This window comes from Solanum dulcamara, chromosome 2 (genome assembly GCF_947179165.1).
Source record: "Solanum dulcamara chromosome 2, daSolDulc1.2, whole genome shotgun sequence".
NCBI lineage: Eukaryota > Viridiplantae > Streptophyta > Magnoliopsida > Solanales > Solanaceae > Solanum > Solanum dulcamara.
Window position 1 is genome coordinate 44,555,015 of NC_077238.1, and position 16,145 is coordinate 44,571,159.

The following is a 16,145-nucleotide window of genomic DNA, read 5'->3' on the forward strand; positions in this document are numbered from 1 at the left end:
ATGTGGAGGTGTATATATGTATATTACGATGCCTACGGGACCATATTTTCAGTTCTTCACTTGGAAAACTAAGAGAAACTTAAAGAGAAAACGCTAGGGAATAGACCCATTTTTGGAGGGGACAGTTGTTAGTAATATTGGTATAACTCCATGTATATAGCTTAGTTTTGGGTGATTCAATATGTTTTGGAAAGGTATTTCATATTTATATAACTTTTATTTAGACTTTCAAATCCAGTTTTGCATTTATCTTCGCGAATAAGGGTGATGAAGTGTAGAGGAAGTACTTCCCAGATTTTGTTTTGGAAATCCTACACGGACAGCTGTGGGTATTTTGGGCATATCATTTCGTACAAAATTGTTGTAGGGGTAATTCAAACTTTTTTGCGACCTTGATACACATGTATATAACTTTAATTGAGGCCACAAATCTTGTTTCCCTCAAGTACCCCTCTGAAACTAAGAGACAATATAAGACAGTGGGCTGTCCAGAATTCACGTTTTGATAGGTTTGGCTAGTTTTTGCCAATTTTGGGAAAGGTAAGGTTTTTCCTTTCAATTTGAAGTTTATGGTGTTTTTATATGGTGTATTACACCCCTTGTATGCTGCTGTAAGTTTAAGAATGCCGTAGAAATGCTCGACGTTCGAAATAAACTAAATTGGAATTGCTATAGTTAAATTGTCGTCGAAGGATAGTGTTGTTCGTGTGAGGTGCTGCTGAAGGGGTTTGATGTGTTGTTGCAGGGCCTAAATATGTTCTAATGTGGGTTAGGGTTCTGCTGGTTGAATCCATACGACCCCTTGTTGCGTATAATGAAAGGCGTTACAAAATAAAGGCTAGACGCCCTATTGTTCTACCATATTTTTGAATAAGTCGTTTGGAGTTTATGTTGTATATTGTTGGTGTGAATTGCTGCAGGTTGTTGTGTTTGGTTGGTTGTAGGTATTAGGGACCTAATTGTAAATTTGGATAGGGCACATTATAGGGGAGGTGCTGCCCAATTTTCATCGACGCCTTAGCAAATAACAAAACAAGTCGGAGAAACGACTAAGGAAATAGATTCCATTAATACTAAGGTGCAACCTAAGATACTTGAAAGTTAAAAGTGGTTGATATGCATATTACTTTCATGTTGAATAGGTTCAAAGGACGACGAGGTGAATGGGATAAAGAGTAACTCATAAGAGGTATGTAAAGCTAACGTTTCCTTCTTTTGGCATGTTTTGGCATACGTATGTAAGGCTTATACTTTATTTAGTATTTCTTTGGCATAAGTATGTAAATCTTATTCCTTCTCTTAGCATGATTTGACACAAGTATATAAAGCTAATTTCCCTTTTTGGCATGGTTTTTACGAAACAAGTATATGATTTCCATATGATTCCCAAGAAGTCCTATTCTTAAAGCCACTAGGATGGCCAATTTTTCGACTTCCAAAAGATATTTTGTTATGCCTTGATACATATATATGATTCCCAGAAGTTCTATTTTGATATAGTCCATAATGACTTTCAAAAGGTACTTGATATGACTTTTGTCTCGATTTTGAAGGAAAGCTCATTTTGATTATTCCGTCGAGTCTCAAATATAATTTAAATTGCATGTAGTTTCTCACTACTCCGCTCGTGGATGCCTCAATATTTCCTTCACTGAGCCCGGGCCAGGTTTTGTTATCGTGCGTACTTCTCTGCATTGTTCACTGTGCCCCGACGTGAGGGGGCAGGTACGACCTGTACATGGGTTTTGTGGATTTATGATGTGCCATGTACATATATGGTATGATATGATATGATATGACCATCTGATATGATATGATCTGTTACGGAGATATTCTCTACTCTGGTGTTATGATGTGTTGTGGCGCCAGTGAAGGGGCGGCGACCACATTTTGTATTTGTTCACCGAGTCCCTTAATGGGGATGGATGTGGCATATGTTTTTCTGCATACATTATCGGTGATTACGAAAAGCATTTTAATATTCTGGATATTTTGCTCATTTTTGCATATTCTGCTCTAGTAACGACTTTACTTATTACAGTCCATGCTTTATATACTCGGTATATTTTTCGTACTGACCCTCTTTTCTTCGAGGGGCTGCATTTCATGCTTGCAGGTACAAATGTTCATTTTCGAGATCCGCCAGCTTAGGATTTCTACTCAGCTATATTGGAAGTGCTTCACTGTTTTGGAGCTTAGCTTTTGAGTACTCGTCGTGTGATGTATATATATGTTTACGCAGGGGTACAGCGGGGGTCCTGTCCCGCCATATGTTGTCGTTCCTATTCTTAGAGGTCTATAGACATATGTATATGTGGGTTGTTGTGAGTTTGTTCAGTTGTAAATGTTCTTATGACATGGTAGCCTTATCGGCTTGCATGCCCTTTCTTGACATGATTCAAATGAAAGAGGCCACACGTATATGAATATTTTATCACCCACTGGGTTCATATGTTTTGTTCCTATATCTAGGAGGCTATATGAACATGAAAAAGTTTTAACCCATTGAGGTTTTTGTGAGTAGTATCACATTATACATAGTCCAATTTGACTGTAGTCGATAGTTACGTAGACGGGGGTCCAGGTCGGACTCCAGTCGTGGCCAACAGGGTTTGGTCGTGACAGAAGTGGTATCAAAGCAGTTCGTCCTTGGAGTGTCTACAGACCGTGTCTAGTAGAGTCTTTTTTATCAGTGTGTTGTGCACCACATCTATAGACAAGAGGCTACATGACATTTAGGATGTTACCTTTCTTTCATATCTACGATTGTGCAATAGAGCCGAGTCATAGGGAATGAAATTCCTCATACTAACTTGTGATTTCACCAGAAGGACAACATCGATAGAAGAAGGTTACTGACGATATTGGAAGTTTCATAGCATGCAGGTAAGCAAGGCACGAATAATAGGTGCTAGGTAAGGTATTGAATTACGGTTGACATGTAAAGTTTAAAATTAAAAGGAAAAGTAGACGGAAAGTCTAAATAGGTGCAGTTCAAGTTGGACATATGAGGTAACTCCATTAGTTTATACTATTATTGATATTGGGCGCCCTGTGAGGCTGCTATATGACATGATATGATATGTATATATGTATCTTTATGCGTATTGCCCCTGTGAGGCATTGTTGGCATTTTCTGCATGCAGGTGTTGAGATAGTAAGAAATACAGAGGAAACTCTGCCCAAATTTCCCTTGAAATAAAAGGAAAATGATTTAGGAAAGACTGGTAGTTCTGGATAGAACGATATATTAAGAATAAGACTAACTAAGAAGGGTAACTTGGGAGGTGCAACTTGGCCTACTAGATCAGCTGCTGGGTCATCGTCTTCTTCGATAGATATGCACCCCATGGGGGACGGTGCGATCATACCAGCACTAACGTACCGGATCCCATCAGAACTCCGAAGTTAAGTGTGCTTGGGCAAGAGTAATATTGGGATGGGTGACCCCCTACGAAGCCTTGTATGGCTGTGATATGAGATGATATGCATGTATATATACACGTTGGCCGTGCATGGCATTGTTGATATAAAGAAGTATTGTGGATACGTAACTCCACCATGAAACATGATAAGACCCTTTGAGATGGGGGATGTAGCTTTGCAAAAAAACTAGTGCATTGTGAATTCATTAAAGGGACAAGTGGTACCCACTAGGATAAGGCTAATACTATGACAAAGCTTTGGACACCGAGCGTCAGAAGGTAAGTACTTCCTATTTGAGGATTGGAAACGACTATAAGCCCTAGCTAGTTGTTGATCAAAATAAATGGAAAGTGGCTTCGAATAAATTTCTACGTGACTCGAGTACTCATAATTAGACTGGATTAGCACCTCATGATTGTGTTTAGTTGTCGTACCTAGGCAACCAAAGGTATGGAAGATATAAAGGAAGGCATAGATATGGTGCAGTATACCGAATGTGTTGGAAAAGAATCATACGTATTGGAAAATTGGAAATAAGGGCGTAAGGTAGAACACAACAGATAGTGACATGGGTACACCCTAAAGGGGGGAAGTGGCTTCAAGTGAGATCCCATACTGACACGAGTTAATAAGATCTAAAGGCCAGCAATAAACGGATAGAAGCCATGATACCGAAGATAGTGCGGAGAATTAATAGTAGGGACTTGAATAGTATGACATCAAAGAATAGGTGCATACAAAGGGGATGAATACAACAAGAGAATTACGATGAGAACTTAAACATACTGTAAGGAATAGCCAGGCTATACTCGACTGAAGGTAAGATGTTGGTAACAAAGTTACTGACTACTAATATTGTGGTGTACAAGAAGCAAAACAAGGAATGGATGAGAGATCTCTCCTATACTGGAATATGAGAAAACTCAAGGGTAAGTAGAGGAAGGAAGTAAGAAATGATACAGGTTTACGTACAGACTAGTATGGTGATGCTAAAGCACCTTTCGGGCTACTTTAACCTCCTACACATGTTAGTGTAAATGGTGCAATATGATGTGTGGTAAAGGAACTGGAAAGAAGTAATGGAAAAGAAATATGACTTGTTCCCTATACCTATAGGTAATCTACCTTCTTAAATAGACCATAAGAGTTAATACAAGGCCTATGAACGGCAGCTAGTACAGAAGAATCCTGAATCAATCATAAGACCTTATGAAGCTAGTTAACATTCGGGGATGAATGTTCTAAAAGGGGGAAGAATGTTACACCCCGTACTTTGATACCTTAGAATGCTTCTTAAACTTCTCAAGTTTCTGGGAAGGCTCTTACGTTTCTTAAAAGTCGTTATGTTAGTCGGATAGTTTATAATGCTATCAAATAACTCCAAGGAAGGAGAACGAAATGCTTCATAATAAGGAAGATTGGAAATAGGGTTATAAAAATTCGAAAGGAGTTGGAGGCGGAGAAATGAGTCGTAGGACTCGATTAACTCGCGTAAACTACCAACTTGGAGGTCTTACATACTTAATCTACTCTAGTGCGTGTTGAGACTAAGTATCAAGGAATACATAGGCTCTTAAAGTGCAACGAAATTACGAGCCTAATGAAGAGAACTAAGGAAACGACGCACCTACTTAAAGCAAGTAGGTGACTCACCTACTTGACACATGGAAGCACGTGATAGGTACACCATGTCATCACATGAAAGTGACACATGGCAGCAGGTGACACACCATGGGGTGGACCCCCCCCCCCCACCTGCCACGTGGCATCCATGGATTGGTTGCATAATTGAGGTGGCTGCCTAAGGGTGTGACACGTGTCACCCTTAGGGGATGACATATGTCACTCTCCAAAAAGATATATATCTATATATGGATGACTATTAAGTCATTTTTAGCCAAAAACTTGAACAAAAATAGAGAGAAAAACGTGAGAGAAAGAGAGCTCACAACAACAGCCACAAATTGGAGGAAATTAAGGTAAGTTCTTCACTTTTCTTCCCTGAATTAATTAATCTACGATGTTCCTCAATTATGTGGAGGTGTATATATGTATATTACGATGCCGACGGGACCATATTTTCAGTTCTTCACTTGGAAAACTAAGAGAAACTTAAAGAGAAAACACTAGGGAATAGACCCGTTTTTGGAGGGGACAGTCGTTAGTAATATTGGTATAACTCCTTGTATATATCTTGGTTTTGGGTGATTCAATATGTTTTGGAAAGGTATTTCATATTTATATAACTTTTATTTAGACTTTCAAATCCAGTTTTGCATTTATCTTCGCAAATAAGGGTGATGAAGTGTAGAGGAAGTACTGCCCAGATTTTGTTTTGGAAATCCTACACGGACAGCTGTGGGTATTTTGGGCATATCTTTTCGTACAAAATTGTTGTAGGGGTAATTCAAATTTTTTTGCGACCTTGATACACATGTATATAACTTTAATTGAGGCCACAAATCCTGTTTCCCTCAAGTACCCCTCCGAAACTAAGAGACAATATAAGACAATGGGCTGTCCAGAATTCACGTTTTGATAGGTTTGGCTAGTTTTTGCCAATTTTGGGAAAGGTAAGGTTTTTCCTTTCAATTTGAAGTTTATGGTGTTGTTATATGGTGTATTACACCCCTTGTATGCTTCTGTAAGTTTAAGAATGTCGTAGAAATGCTTGACATTCGAAATAAACTAAATTGGATTGCTATAGTTAAATTGTCGTTGAAGGATAGTGTTGTTCGTGTGAGGTGCTGCTGAAGGGGTGTGATGTGTTTTTGCAGGGCCTAAATATGTTCTAATATGGGTTAGGGTGTTTCTGGTTGAATCCACACGACCCCTCATTGCGTATAATGAAAGGCGTTACAAAATAAAGGCTAGACGCCCTATTGTGCTACCGTATTTTTGAATAAGTCATTTGGAGTTTATATTGTATATTGTTGATGTGAATTGCTGCAGGTTGTTGTGTTTTGTTGGCTGCAGGTCTTAGGGACCTAATTGTAAATTTGGATAGGGCACATTTTAGGGGAGGTGCTGCCTAATTTTCGTCGACGCCTTAGCAAATAAAAAAACAAGTCGGAGAAACGACTAAGGAAATAGATTCCATTCATACTAAGGTGAAACCTAAGATGCTGGAAAGTTAAGAGTGGTTGATATTCGTATTACTTTCACGTTGAATAGGTTCAAAGGACGACGAGGCGAATGGGATAAAGAGTAACTCATAAGAGGTATGTAAAGCTAACGTTTCCTTTTTTTGGCATGTTTTGGCATACGTAAGTAAGGCTTATACTTTATTTTAGTATTTCTTTGGCATAAGTATGTAAATCTTGAAGGGGAGCCTTGGAGTAACTGGTAAAGTTGTTGCCATGTGACCAGGAGGTCACAGGTTCAAGCCTTGGAAACAGCCTCTGGCAAAAATGCAAGGTAAGGCTGCGTACAACAGACCCTTGTGGTCGGGCCCTTCCCCAGACCCTACGCATAGCGGGAGCTTAAGTGCACCGGGCTGCCCTTTTAAGTATGTAAATCTTATTCCTTCTCTTAGAATGATTTGACATAAGTATATAAAGCTAATCTCCCTTTTTGACATGGTTTTTACGAAATAAGTATATGATTTCCATATGATTCCCAAGAAGTCCTATTCTTAAAGCCACTAGGATGGCCAATTTTTCGACTTCCAAAAGATATTTTGTTATGCCTTGATACATATATATGATTCCCAGAAGTTCTATTTTGATATAGTCCATAGTGACTTTCAAAAGGTACTTGATATGACTTTTGTCTCGATTTTGAAGGAAAGCTCATTTTGATTATTCCGTCGAGTCTCAAATATGATTTAAATTGCATATAGTTTCTCACTACTCCACTCGTGGATGCCTCAATATTTCCTTCACCGAGCCCGGGCCAGGTTTTGTTATCGTGCGTACTTCTCTGCATTGTTCGTCGTGCCCCTATGTTAGGGGGCAGGTACGACCTGTACATGGGTTTTGTGGAGTTATGATGTGCCATGTACACATATGTTATGATATGATCTGATATGACCATCTGATATGATATGATCTGTTACGGAGATATTCCCTACTCTGGTGTTATGATGTGTTGTGGTGACAGTGAAGGGGTGGCGACCACGTTTTGTATTTGTTCACCGAGTCCCTTAATAGGGCCGGATGTGGCATATATTTTTCTGCATACATTATCGATGATTATAAAAAGCATTTTTATATTCTGGATATTTTGCACATTCTTCTCTAGTAACGACTTTACTTATTACAGTCCATGCTTTATATACTCGGTACATTTTTCATATTGACCCCCTTTTCTTCGTGGGGATGCGTTTCATGCCCGCAGGTACAGATATTCATTTTGGAGATCCGTCAGCTTAGGATTTCTACTCAGCTATGTTGGAAGTTCTTCACTATTTCGGAGCCTAGCTTTTGAGTACTAGTCCTGCGATGTATATATATGTTTATGCAGGGGTACAGAGGGGGCCCTGTCCTGCCATATGTTGTCGTTCCCATTCTTAGAGGTCTATAGACATATTTGTATGTGGGTTGTTGTGAGTTTGTTCAGTTGTAAATGTTCTTATGACATGGCAGCCTTATCGACTTGAATGCCCTTTCATGACATGATGCAAATGAAAGAGGCCACACGTGTATGAATATTTTATCACCCACAGGGTTCATGTGTTTGGTTCTTATATCTAGGAGGCTATATGAACATGAAAAAGTTTTAACCCATTGAGGTTTTTGTGAGTAGTATCACATTATACATAGTCCAATTTGACTGTAGTCGATAGTTACATAAACGGGGGTCCAGGTTGGACCCTAGTCGCGGCCCACGGGGTTGGGTCGTGACAGAATAGAGAGATGAATTGGGTAAATTTCTCTGGTTGTATAAGAAGGCAACATATATGAGTATTAGAAGAAACATAGATTTTTCCCTTATTATAGAGAATGATGATTAAGTATGTGACGTACGAAAGATGTATCAACTCTTTAGCTTTAACCATTGCAAAAACGTACCCAAAATTTTCACTGAATAACTTTTTGAACTTTTGATTAGAGAAAGAAGGCATTTTTCTATTGATTTGAATATTGGTATTTACTATTATAGCTATAAGAATAGAGAGTGCAATTGAAATGTCACTTTGATAGAAGATATATTTCACCTTGTGCGGTTCCCTAAAATGCAGTTGCATGATTTTTATGAAAGAAAGATGGTTCCTTATATGAGATTATTGTCAACTTAGAAAGAAGCCAATTTCTAACGTATAGGTATCACATATTTATTTGACTCCCACTACCAAGATTCACTTTATTATGTGGTATGATGCCCTCAAGTTTTACTTGTTCATTTTCTTATTTTAATAAGGTATTAAACGTTGAGAGTGAGTTATTTCCTTATTGTAACAAAATAGAGTTTGCCTCAACCTCTCAGTCCTATGAATGAATTTTAAAGAATTTCTCCTTTGTATTTTCCCCAATATTTATAGTAACTTAGAAAAATAAAGTTTGTTCTAATGGTTGGAATACTTATTAAAAGATTTCTTAGGGCTATAAGATAACACGAGAAAATTTCATATGCTTTATGATGAGTAGAGAAACAAAAGTGGAGATACACCATATGTGACTTAGAACTAGATGTAGTATCCTTGCATTTAAGATTAGGCAAAGAGTTTCTATAGGATGTGACTTTGTTTCCAAAGGCTTCGATTACATACAAAATTGTACGTGTTACATGTCTTATTCTTCATTATGGATTATTTTCTCATATGTTACATATTCAATGGATCACTTGCATTTAGGTGTAACCTGTTTCATAAAACTCTTGCTTGTTGTTATATATTTCATATGACCTTGTTCTAGTTCACCACTTATTTATAGCAGATTACTTGTACATATTTTATAAACATCATATATTAATGGCTCATATTTTATACACTATAATTACTTTCTCATGGATCTTATTTTCTATATATTATATACTTCATAGATCATCTGCCCATATGTCACATGGCTCATAACCTACTTGTTTACATTCTAGACCCCATAGCTTATTTGTCCATGTATTATATGCTCACTTTCTCACATTTTATAAAATGTAGTACTTATGTGCTACTCCATTTATACATGTATAGTCCACCTACCCATGTGATTCACATTTCACTTTATTATAGGCTACATGTCTATTTTACTTGCCAATAGGTTATATTTTGTTGTAGCATTAGGGGTCACATGTTAGGTGGTCATTTAGTCTACTTTATCAATACATTACAGAGCCCATCGCTTATATTTCCATGTATTATATGCTCACTTGCTCATATTTTGTAAAATATAGTACTCGTGTGTTATACCACTTATACATGTATAGTCCACACCTACCCATGTGATTCACATTACACTTTATTATAGGCTACATGTATATTCCACCTGCTAATAGGTTATATTTTGTTGTAGCTTTAGGGGTCACATGTTAGGTGGACATCTAGTCTACTTTATGAATACATTACAGAGCCCATCGCTTATTTTTCCATGTATTATATGCTCACTTGCTCACATTTTATAAAATATAGAACTCATGTTCTACACCACTTATACATGTATAGTCCACACCTACCCATGTGATTCACATTACACTTTATTATAGGCTACATGTCTATTCCACCTCTAATAGGTTATATTTTGTTGTAGCTATAGTGGTCATATGTTAGGTGCTCATCTAGTCTACTTTCTCAATACATTATAGAGCCCATCACTTATTCTTCCATATATTATTTGCCCACTTGCTCGGATTTTGTAAAATATAGTAACCATGTACTACTCCACTTATACATGACTAGTCCACCTATCCATGTGATTAACATTTCACTTTATTTTAGTCTACATGTCTAGTCCACTTGCTAATAGGATATATATTATTGTAGCTTTAGTGGTCACATGTTAGGTGATCATCTATTCTACTTTCTCAACCGGTTTTATAATACACATACTTATGTACTAATGTTTTGTAATTTATCTTATGTTACATGTCTTTGTTCATTTTCTCACATAGTACCTAGTTCACATGCTCACATATTACATGGTTTTACAACTTACTTTCATACAAATCATAGCATAATTTACTAGTGCCGTATTCCTCTTGTGTGCATTATTCATATACTAAAAAACTTTCTTGGGAATTATTTTTCGTATATTAAGTAATCCTTTGTCCCCCTTGCTTATGTTCCTTTATGTGACTTATTTTTCCATATGTTATATGTCCTCATTGTGTTGTTTACTTAAGTATTAAGGATATTGTAATAAAGACCTCCATATCATGTTGAAGTTGGGATCTTACAAGGAAAATTTGACACATATATTAATTTTAGAATATGCATACATGTAGATGGATGGCTAATAAATGTATCCTATCAAGATGTGAGCAACAAAAGTTAGAGTTTAACATTAGGAATTTTGCATTTTTACAACCTTATGAGATTTTAGAACAAAATGTTGATCCCCCAACGCAGAGAATTGATCAAGAGGCCTAAGGTAGAACTACCTCTAGAGTCATATTTTGTGCACACATTATATGCATGTCTATACAATAGTTATTAGGGAACTCATAACTTATTATAGCCATTGAGGGTAGTGCAGTCATAGAGTGGTTGTCACTTGAGTAAGTTCTAATGTCTACCCTTTCCCAATATATTAGAAAGTTCACAGCTAAGAAAATAATTTTTGTTAGAGTGTTGTGTAGGAGTTAAAGAGCTTAAAAAGGGATTACTTGTGAATTGAAGAACTCTACAATGTACAAGAATCCAAAGTGTTCCAGGAATTGAATGAGATTCCACCATCACTTGTCTTCCTACCCAATTATAAGGTTCACATGCATCTATTCACTTGACTGTAAGATCACCCAACTATTTTTTAACGTCAGCTTATTTGATTATATGTGGACGAAATGAGCTTTACTTTTCATTCGATTATCTTGTATGTACAACTATTAAAATGTCATGTGAGGGTTGTAAGTGTGTATTTTGGTCAACTGGAATATTTTTTAGTACTCTTGGTTACAAAATAAACTCTAATAACATTTTTAGAGAAATGCTAGTGTCAAAATTATTTTGAGCTACACCTCTCATTTGAGGATGAATGATCCAAAGAGGGGATGATGTAACACCCTATATATTTCAACATGTATATGACTAATTTAGTATTGATGAAAGTATTTAAACTCGAGATGTAAGGTGGTAATTAAGCTTAAATTTTAGAGTTGAGTGTTAAGCTTAAGTAAATGGATTAGGATTATGTAAATGAGTAAAATAAGTGAGGTGCTTGCTTGACTAAATAAGCTAGTAGGTGCATCAACTACTTTGACCTTTTAACCAATTTAATAATAGAAAGTAGTTGCATCACCTACCTAAGCTTAATAGATTTAATAAGGGGAAGTAGGTGCATCACCTAGTTTGACATTTGAGCAGCTTAAAAATGGTCAAGTAGGTGCATCACCTACTTAGGATTTTGTGGCCATAAATAATGAATATAGAAGGGGTAAAGTTCTCATATTATAGGTCATATTTAGTTCATTTATCTCTTCATTCTTAGATAGACAATTAATTTTAACTCCAACACTCTACCTTTTTCTATAAGCTTATCCTTTCTTGAAGAAACCTCATTTCCTGCTAAGGTAACTAGAAATATTATAGATTTAGCTTGATTCGTCCATGAAATATTAGGATTTCATGTTTTTCATGTTTAAAATATGGGGAAGACCTTTCCCCAAGTTGACTGCACAACTTTTCTGTGTTATTAAGAGAGTTTCCCCCTCCTAGTCGGTTTAAGTATGAAAATATATTTAAGCTCTTGAAAGAGTACAAGTTAAGAGAACAATTTCTAGAATTTGAGGTAAGTTACTACCCCAATTTTGTCCCTCTCTTTATGTGTTTGTTTGGATGGAGAAATTTACACAAATTATTTTTAATAACTCACGAGAGGGTGATCAAAAGCCTTGAATTTAATATTTTCTTATTGTGCTGAATGATATTGGGGCTGTTTAGGAGCTGTATATATGCATGCTTATTGGGAACCAGTGGGTGACCTCATAGAATTATTGAATGGAGTTGTAATAAAATATAAAAGGAGGGTGTGATACAACACTTAATTGGGGGGTTATGGGAGCTTTCTCCCTATCATACTTTTGGTGAACTATTTTGTGTGTTATGAAGTGTATGAGTTTTGAGAAACTTATAAGAATATTCTTTAGTATAAAATATTATTAGAGGACAAAGGATGGAAAGAACACCCTTGATTTGATAAGTCACAGGTTGATATTTTGGTTACTGTTTGGTGGAGATCAAGTAACCTAAAATGGTTGATTAGCTACTAATTATAGTTTTAACACTTATTTCACTCTATATAAACAAACCAAAGGATCTAAGGTTAAATCATTGTATATAATGAGTCATGCATAAATGTATGTAAGGCTATACAATTTCATATTCTTTGTCATGAAGCCCTATATTCTGTGTACCAACAAAGTGAGCTTTCTATGTGATCTAAATGGTAAATATATGGTGTGGTGGTATACAATCTCAAGTGTAGTTAATGATTATCCTTTTACTGTTCATGGTTTTGCAAATATGTCGAACAACTCATATGTGTTCATTATCCTATATTGATGTATTTATACCTTTAAGTACTAGTATGACAAAAGTGCTCTAAACAGTAAGTTTCATGAGTTATCCTCTAAGTCTAATAAGGATTCATTAATTCAATAAGGTTATACATCAAAAATCTTATGAGTGTTCATGTGGTTGATTTATATTTTGCTGATTATACATTTTATATGTGCTTGCATGGAATGTACACTTGTTCCCTAATTTGAATCTGACCACATGCTTCCTTAGATCACACATTGATGCACCTATTAATTTGACATGTTTAGATATTGTATAATCTTATACAGTCCTTACCTCTCCATTTTTACGCGCCCATTTGAAATGTCCAAATGTGTTTTAAAATAACCATGTGCTAACTAGAAGCACTTCCTCACTTGTTATCCACATTAATGACTCATTTTCTACATGTCATAATGTACTTACTTTCCACACACCTTCATGGATCATTTGTATATATTCTTTGTGGCTAATGAAGTTTATTGAGTCATTTAAGTTTCTATCATATCGAGGTTACATTTTGCTTCCAATATCATTGTTGTTTCCTCAATTATTTAATTCACATAATTGTATCACTGTTATAATGTCCCAAATATTAAAAGAGTTATGAACACCAAACGAATAATATCAAAGATTAAAGAGACAAAGTAAAGTCAATCTATAATTATAGGTGTCATATCAAGGGCTAAAAGCCTAGTATTAGTTGATCTCGAAACAAAAACTTTATATTTGTGGGTGGAATCTTAGCGATTAGAATACCTAGCAAGGGACAATACCAATTCATATGTATAAGGGTGGTAGCCTAGGGGAGAAAACCTAGCATGGGTTGATCCCAATTTTGATATCTATGACGACAACATCCAGGGGTTAAAATTCCTAGCATGGGTCATCCTCCTTCTACCACTAATGAAATGGTCATTGTGTCATATTCGACAAAGTTTATATAAAAAAGAAGAGTAAAGTAAATCAAATAATGTAATGTACATGATTCCACAAGTATAAGCGAAGGTGACTCTTATCCTTTATCTTCACAAGATATTTCTACATTTGTACCTGATTTCACTTGAGATCTTGTTTCACATATGGTTACTTTATGCCTTACATATTTAGTAAATTCTTTCGTACTAGCATCCCTAATGGGGGAAGGTGTATTTCATACTGTTGGTACATGTACTCAAGCTAATAGAATCTCTCCAATATAAGTACCGAATAATCTGCAGCCTTTGTTGAGAACCATGTTTATTCGAGGCTTTGTCGATTCTTTTAAGATATATTTGATATTATATTATAGTTAAGGGAATGGAGGGTTCCTGTCCCAACCTAAGTTGAGTGTCTACATTTTAGAGGATTTGTTGACTAATGTCAAAGTAAAGGGCAATTGTGACTTAATTTCTAGTAATTAAGGCCTCATTGTCTAAATCATGTACATCTATTCTGGGTCTATCTAGTTGGACTTTATTAGAGTATCTTACCTATACTCATCAAAGATTAATAAATATTATAGTAGAATGTACAAAGTTGGTTCTCTCAAGCCTTTAGGTCCTTGAGTGCCTATCCATCACAATAGGACTTGGGGCGTGATAGGCAGCCTTATTGATCATATATAGGGACACCTCAATACTCATGGAATATGCCCAGCTAGTTGAGGACAATAAGAATAAGGATAAAGGGGAACACCATAGAAAGAAAGCTAAGTCTGTGGGTAATAAACATAACCATTAAAAGAGTGGTAATGGTAATTGCTCTTTGTTTTACAAGAGAACTTAGGTTTAGACACCATCTGCAGTGTGTGCATCTGCGCCCAACACAAAGAATGATTAGAGGTCATAGAATAATCAAAATTCAAAGCACAAGTCCTCAGTCATAAGAGAGTGTGGCCCAAAGTCTTATGCGGGCACCACCTTATGGTAAGTGTCGAAGGATCCATTTGGAAGAGTTTTATGAAGGAACTAATAGTTGTTACATGTGTAGGCCGATGGGTCACTTTTATTGAGAATGTTCAACGGAGAGACAGAGTGATGTGGTAACAGAGCCCAATCATCTTCGGTAGCACTGCCAAGGAGAAGTAATTTGAGAGGTACTAATTCAAGGAGAGGAAGAGGTTCAAACCATCTATAAGCTATGGCCATTACGCATGACCAAGAGAACTTTCTAGGTGTTGCCACTAGTACGCTTTGAGTCTTTTATCATTATGTTTACACATTACTTGACCAATGTGATACCTTATCTTTTTTGGCTCCTTATATATCTAATAAGTTTGTAATTTTTCCAGAATGACTCTTAGAACCATTCAGTATTTCTACTCCTGTTGGTGAGTCTATTCTAGCTGAAGGAGTTTACCTAGATTGTATAGTCTCTATCTATCATAAATATTCTTTTGCAACCTTAGTTAAGTTAGACAGGGTTGGCTTTGATGTTATTCTTGGCATGGATTAACTTTATTCTTGTTATGCCTTATTCGATTGTAGAACCGGTATTGTTAAGTTCCTTTTTTTGAATGAACCAGTTATAAAGTTGAAGGGTAGTCCATCTTTGGGTAAGGGTTGATCCATTTCATACCTGAAGGCTAGAAAGTTAGTCTCCAAGGGGTGTATCTACCATATAATCCGAGTTAGAGATGATAGTGTGGAGATAGCATCCCTCCATTTAGTTCTAGTGGTAAATAAGTTTCTGAAAGTCTTTCCTGAGAATTTACGTGGAGTCCCTCCTAATAAAGAGATAGACTTTGAAATAGATGTTCTTTCCAATACTCAGCCCATTTATATTCTTGCATATAGAATGTCTTTGGTAGAGTTAAAAGAGGTGAAATAGTAGTTGGAAGATCTTTTAGATAAGGGGTTCATTAGGCTGAGTGTCTCACCTTGGCACGTTCCTATACTATTCATGCAAAAGGAACATGGTTCCTTAAGGATTTGTATTGACGACCGTAAGTTGAACAAGGTTACCATAAAGAATAAGTATACTCTTTCGATAATCTATGACCTTTTCAACCAACTTTAGGGTTCCACTTGTTTTTTCCAAGATAGGCCTCAGATTAGGTTATCATTAGTTGAAAGTGAGAAAAACTGATATC

At 36.3% G+C, this 16,145-nt stretch overlaps 1 pseudogene; it reads left to right on the forward strand.

The window, feature by feature from the left end:
• The first annotated feature begins 3,357 nt into the window (after positions 1-3,357).
• LOC129881288 (5S ribosomal RNA) lies at positions 3,358-3,475 on the forward strand (annotated as a pseudogene).
• The last annotated feature ends 12,670 nt before the right edge of the window (positions 3,476-16,145 follow it).